General features: G+C 46.6%; 4 non-coding genes and 18 pseudogenes across 4 annotated transcripts; all 22 read right to left on the bottom strand.

Moving 5' to 3' along the window:
- The window catches only part of LOC142120709 (5S ribosomal RNA), a 119-nt pseudogene extending 91 nt beyond the window's left edge, over positions 1-28 (bottom strand).
- Positions 29-110: 82 nt separating this feature from the next.
- On the bottom strand, positions 111-229 carry LOC142120595 (5S ribosomal RNA). The gene has a single exon (XR_012683717.1). It is a non-coding gene; the product is annotated as a 5S ribosomal RNA (ribosomal RNA).
- Positions 230-312: 83 nt separating this feature from the next.
- Positions 313-431, bottom strand: LOC142120521 (5S ribosomal RNA). Its single transcript, XR_012683710.1, has one exon. It is a non-coding gene; the product is annotated as a 5S ribosomal RNA (ribosomal RNA).
- Positions 432-515: 84 nt separating this feature from the next.
- LOC142120829 (5S ribosomal RNA) lies at positions 516-634 on the bottom strand. The gene has a single exon (XR_012683745.1). It is a non-coding gene; the product is annotated as a 5S ribosomal RNA (ribosomal RNA).
- Positions 635-705: 71 nt separating this feature from the next.
- Positions 706-824, bottom strand: LOC142120810 (5S ribosomal RNA; annotated as a pseudogene).
- An 82-nt stretch (positions 825-906) lies between these two features.
- Positions 907-1025, bottom strand: LOC142120750 (5S ribosomal RNA; annotated as a pseudogene).
- Positions 1026-1108: 83 nt separating this feature from the next.
- Positions 1109-1227, bottom strand: LOC142120766 (5S ribosomal RNA; annotated as a pseudogene).
- Positions 1228-1309: 82 nt separating this feature from the next.
- LOC142120528 (5S ribosomal RNA) lies at positions 1310-1428 on the bottom strand (annotated as a pseudogene).
- An 82-nt stretch (positions 1429-1510) lies between these two features.
- LOC142120588 (5S ribosomal RNA) lies at positions 1511-1629 on the bottom strand (annotated as a pseudogene).
- Positions 1630-1712: 83 nt separating this feature from the next.
- On the bottom strand, positions 1713-1831 carry LOC142120701 (5S ribosomal RNA; annotated as a pseudogene).
- Positions 1832-2094: 263 nt separating this feature from the next.
- LOC142120753 (5S ribosomal RNA) lies at positions 2095-2213 on the bottom strand (annotated as a pseudogene).
- An 82-nt stretch (positions 2214-2295) lies between these two features.
- Positions 2296-2414, bottom strand: LOC142120695 (5S ribosomal RNA; annotated as a pseudogene).
- Positions 2415-2496: 82 nt separating this feature from the next.
- Positions 2497-2615, bottom strand: LOC142120650 (5S ribosomal RNA; annotated as a pseudogene).
- Positions 2616-2899: 284 nt separating this feature from the next.
- LOC142120794 (5S ribosomal RNA) lies at positions 2900-3017 on the bottom strand (annotated as a pseudogene).
- A 284-nt stretch (positions 3018-3301) lies between these two features.
- Positions 3302-3420, bottom strand: LOC142120771 (5S ribosomal RNA; annotated as a pseudogene).
- A 194-nt stretch (positions 3421-3614) lies between these two features.
- On the bottom strand, positions 3615-3733 carry LOC142120751 (5S ribosomal RNA; annotated as a pseudogene).
- A 79-nt stretch (positions 3734-3812) lies between these two features.
- On the bottom strand, positions 3813-3930 carry LOC142120718 (5S ribosomal RNA; annotated as a pseudogene).
- A 72-nt stretch (positions 3931-4002) lies between these two features.
- Positions 4003-4121, bottom strand: LOC142120840 (5S ribosomal RNA). Its single transcript, XR_012683755.1, has one exon. It is a non-coding gene; the product is annotated as a 5S ribosomal RNA (ribosomal RNA).
- An 80-nt stretch (positions 4122-4201) lies between these two features.
- On the bottom strand, positions 4202-4319 carry LOC142120782 (5S ribosomal RNA; annotated as a pseudogene).
- A 275-nt stretch (positions 4320-4594) lies between these two features.
- LOC142120786 (5S ribosomal RNA) lies at positions 4595-4713 on the bottom strand (annotated as a pseudogene).
- Positions 4714-4795: 82 nt separating this feature from the next.
- On the bottom strand, positions 4796-4914 carry LOC142120802 (5S ribosomal RNA; annotated as a pseudogene).
- An 82-nt stretch (positions 4915-4996) lies between these two features.
- The window catches only part of LOC142120698 (5S ribosomal RNA), a 119-nt pseudogene continuing 115 nt past the window's right edge, over positions 4997-5000 (bottom strand).

The following is a 5000-nucleotide window of genomic DNA, read 5'->3' as shown; positions in this document are numbered from 1 at the left end:
GCTTGTTCAGGGTGGTGTGGCTGTAGGTATTGGTTATCTACTGACCTACATCTCTTATTCATCTCAAAACCAGCATTGAAGGAAGCAAGAACAAGAGAGAGAAAAAAAAATGCCTACAGCACCTGGGATTCCCAGGTGGTCTCCCATCCAAGTACTAACCAGGCCCGGCCCTGCTTAACTTCCAAGATCAGACGAGATTGGGCTTGTTCAGGGCGGTGTGGCTGCAGGTGTTGGTTGCTTACAGACCTACATCTCTTATATATCTCAAAACCAGCATTGAAGGAAGCAAGAACAAGAGAGAGAGAAAAAAAAGGCCTACAGCACCTGGTATTCCCAGGTGGTCTCCCATCCAAGTACTAACCAGGCCCGGCGCTGCTTAACTTCCAAGATCAGATGAGATTGGGCTTGTTCAGGGCGGTGTGGCTGTAGGTGTTGGTTGCTTACAGACCTACATCTCTTATACATCTCAAAACCAGCATTGAAGGAAGCAAGAACAAGAGAGAGAGAAAAAAAAAGGCCTACAGCACCTGGTATTCCCAGGTGGTCTCCCATCCAAGTACTAACCAGGCCCAGCCCTGCTTAGCTTCCAAGATCAGGCGAGATTGGGCTTGGTCAGGGTGGTGTGGCTGTAGGTATTTGTTGCCTACTGACCTACATCTCAAAACCAGCATTGAAGGAAGCAAGAACAAGAGAGAGAAAAAAAAAGGCCTATGGCACCTTGTATTCCCAGCTGGTCTCCCATCCAACTACTAACCAGGCCTGGCCCTGCTTAGCTTCCAAGATCAGGCGAGATTGGGCTTGTTCAGGGTGGTGTGGCTGTAGGTATTAGTTATCTACTGACCAACATCTCTTATTCATCTCAAAACCAGCATTGAAGGAAGCAAGATTAAGAGAGAGAAAAAAAAATGCCTATGGCACCTGGTATTCCCAGGTAGTCTCCCATCCAAGTACTAACAAGGCCTGGCCCTGCTTAGCTTCCAAGATCAGACGAGATTGGGCTTGTTCAGGGTGGTGTGGCTGTAGGTGTTGGTTGCTTACAGACCTACATCTCTTATACATCTCAAAACCAGCATTGAAGGAAGCAAGAACAAGAGAGAGAAAAAAAAAAGGCCTATGGCACCTGGTATTCCCAGATGGTCTCCCATCTGGGTACTAACAAGGCACGGCCCTGCTTAGTTTCCAAGATCAGACGAGATTGGGCTTGTTCAGGGTGGTGTGGCCGTGGGTATTGGTTGTCTACTGACCTACATCTCTTATGCATCTCAAAACCAGCATTAAAGGAAGCAAGAACAGGAGAGAGAAAAAAAAATGCCTACAGCACCTGGTATTCCCAGGTGGTCTCCCATCCAAGTACTAACCAGGACCGGCCCTGCTTAGCTTTCAAGATCAGATGAGATTGGGCTTGTTCAGGGTGGCGTGGCTGTAGGTATTGGTTGTCTACTGACCTACATCTCTTATTCATTTCAAAACCAGCATTGATGGAAGCAAGAACAAGAGAAAGAGAAAAAAAGGCCTATGGCACCTGGTATTCCCAGGTGGTCTCCCATCCAAGTACTAACCAGGCCCAGCCCTGCTTAGCTTCCAAGATCAGATGAGATTGGTCTTGTTCAGGGTGGTGCGGCTGTAGGTATTGGTTCCCTCCTGACCTACATCTCTTATACATCTCAAAACCAGCATTGAAGGAAGCAAGAACAAGAGAGAGAAAAAAAAAAGGCTTACAGCACCTGGAATTCCCAGGTGGTCTCCCATCCAAGTACTTACCAGGCCCAGCACTGCTTAGCTTCCAAGATCAGTTAAGATTGGGCTTGCTCAGGGTGGTGTGACTGTAGGTACTGGTTGCCTCCTGACCTACATCTCTTATACATCTCAAAACCAGCATTGAAGGAAGCAAGAACAAGAGAGAGAAAAAAAAAAGGCCTATGGCACCTAGTATTCCCAGGTGGTCTCCCATCCAATTACTAACCAGGCCCGACCCTGCTTAGTTTCCAAGATCAGGCTTGTTCAGGGTGGTGTGGCTGTAGTTATTTGTTGCCTACTGACCTACATCTCAAAACCAGCATTGAAGGAAGCAAGAACAAGAGAGAGAAAAAAAAAGGCCTAAAGCACCTGGTATTCCCAGGTGGTCTCCCATCCAAGTACTAACCAGGCCCAGCCCTGCTTAGCTTCCAAGATCAGACAAAATTGTTCTTGGTCAGGGTGGTGTGGCTGTAGGTATTGGTTGCCTACTGACCTACATCTCTTATACATCTCAAAACCAGCATTGAAGGAAGCAAGAACAAGAGAGAGAAAAAAAAAGACCTAAAGCACCTGGTATTCCCAGGTGGTCTCCCATCCAAGTACAAACCAAGCCCAGCCCTGCTTAGCATCCAAGATCAGTCAAGATTGGGCTTGTTCAGGGTGGTGTGGCTGTAGGTATTTGTTGCCTACTGACCTACATCTCTCATACATCTCAAACGCAGCATTGAAGGAAGCAAGAACAAGAGAGAGAAAAAAAAAGTCATACAGCACCTGGAATTCCCAGGTGGTCTCCCATCCAAGTACTAACCAGGCCCGTTCCTGCTTAGCTTTCAAGATCAGACGAGATTGGGCTTGTTCAGGGTGGTGTGGCCGTGGGTATTGGTGGTCTACTGACCTACATCTCTTATACATCTCAAAACCAGCATTAAAGGAACCAAGAACAAGAGAGAGAGAAAAAAAGGCCTATGGCACCTGGTATTCCCAGGTGGTCTCCCATTTAATTACTAACCAGGCCCGGCCCTGCTTACTTTAAAAGATCAGACGAGATTGGGCTTGTTCAGGGTGGCGTCTCTGTAGGTATTGGTTGCCTCCTTACCTACATCTCTTATACATCTCAAAACCAGCATTGAAGGAAGCAAGAACAAGAGAGAGAAAAAAAAAAGGCCTATGGCACCTGGTATTCCCAGGTGGTCTCCCATCCAAGTACTAACCAGGCCCAGCGCTGTTTAGCTTCCAAGATCAGACAAGATGGGCTTGTTCAGGGTGGTGTGGCTGTAGGTATTGGCTGCCTACTGACCTACATCTCTTATTCATCTTAAAACCAGCATTGAAGGAATCAAGAACAAGAGAGAGAAAAAAAAAAGGCCTATGGCACCTGGTATTCCCAGGTGGTCTCCCATCAAAGTACTAACCAGACCCAGCCTTGCTTAGCTTCCAAGATCATACAAGATTGTTCTTGTTCAGGGTGGTGTGGCTGTATGTATTGGCTGCCTACTGACCTACATCTCTTATACATCTCAAAACTAGCATTGAAGGAAGCAAGAACAAGAGAGAGAAAAAAAAAAGCCTACAGCACTTGGTATTTCCAGGTGGTCTCCCATCCAAGTATTAACCAGGCCTGACCCTGCTTAGCTTCCAAGATCAGACGAGATTGGGCTTGCTCAGTGTGGTGTGGCTGTAGGTATTGGTTGCTTACTGACCTACATCTCAAAACCAGCATTGAGAGAGAAGAAAAAAGGCCTACAGCACCTGGAATTCCCAGGTTGCCTCACATGGGTATTGGTTGCCTACTGACCTACATCTCTTATTCATCTTAAAACCAGCATTGAAGGAAGCAAGAACAAGAGAGAGAAAAAAAAAGAGAGAGAAAAAAAAAAGGCCTATGGCACCTGGTATTCCCAGGTGGTCTCCCATCCAAGTATAAACCAGACCCAGCCCTGCTTAGCTTTCAAGATCAGGTGAGATTGGGCTTGTTCAGGGTGGTGTGGCTGTAGGTATTGGTTGCTTACTGACCTACATCTCTTATACATCTCAAAACCAGCATTGAAGGAAGCAGTAACGAGAGAAATAAAAAATGCCTACAGCACCTGGAATTCCCAGGTGGTCTCCCATCCAAGTACTAACCAAGCCCGCCCTGCTTAGCTTCCAAGATCAGACAAGATTGGGCTTGTTCAGGGTGGTGTAGCTGTAGTTATTTGTTGCCTACTGACCTACATCTCAAAACCAGCATTGAAGGAAGCAAGAACAAGAGAGAGAGAAAAAAAAGGCCTACAGCACCTGGTATTCCCAGGTGGTCTCCCATCCAAGTACTAACCAGACCCGGCCCTGCTTAGCTTCCAAGATCAGGTGAGATTGGGCTTGTTCAGGGTGGTGTGGCTGTAGGTATTGGTTGCTTACTGACCTACATCTCTTATACATCTCAAAACCAGCATTGAAGGAAGCAGTAACGAGAGAAATAAAAAAATGCCTACAGCACCTGGAATTCCCAGGTGATCTCCCATCCAAGTACTAACCAAGCCTGCCCTGCTTAGCTTCCAAGATCAGACGAGATTGTTCTTGTTCAGGGTGGTGTGGCTGTAGGTATTGGTTGCATACTGACCTACATCTCTTATACATCTCAAAACCAGCATTGAAGGAAGCAAGAACAAGAGAGATAAAAAAAAAAAGGCTTATGGCACCTGGTATTCCCAGGTGGTCTCCCATCCAATTACTAACCAGGGCCGACGCTGCGTAGTTTCTAAGATCAGACCAGATTAGGCTTGTTCAGGGTGGTGTGGCTGTAGTTATTTGTTGCCTACTGACCTACATCTCAAAACCAGCATTGAAGGAAGCAAGAACAAGAGAGAGGAAAAAAAAAGGCCAACAGCTCCTAGAATTCCCAAGTGGTCTCCCTTCCAAGTACTAACCAGGCCCGGCCCTACTTAGCTTCCAAGATCAGAAGAGATTGGACTTGTTCAGGAGGGTGTGGCTGTAGGTATTGGTTGCCTACTGACCTACATCTCTTATACATCTCAAAACCAGCATTGAAGGAAGCAAGAACAAAAGAGAGAAAAAAAAAGGCCTGCGGCACCTATTATTCCCAGGTGGTCTCCCATCCAAGTACTAACCATGCCCGGACCTGCTTAGCTTCCAAGATCAGACGAGATTGGGCTTGTTCAGGGAGGTGTGGCTGTATGTATTGGCTGCCTACTGACCTAAATCTCTTATACATCTCAAAACTAGCATTGAAGGAAGCAAGAACAAGAGAGAGAGAAAAAAAGGCC

Source organism: Mixophyes fleayi, unplaced genomic scaffold (genome assembly GCF_038048845.1).
Source record: "Mixophyes fleayi isolate aMixFle1 unplaced genomic scaffold, aMixFle1.hap1 Scaffold_2056, whole genome shotgun sequence".
In the NCBI taxonomy this organism is placed as follows: domain Eukaryota; kingdom Metazoa; phylum Chordata; class Amphibia; order Anura; family Limnodynastidae; genus Mixophyes; species Mixophyes fleayi.
Note: the sequence above shows the minus strand (reverse complement) of the source record. Positions and strands in the feature narration are given on the sequence as shown.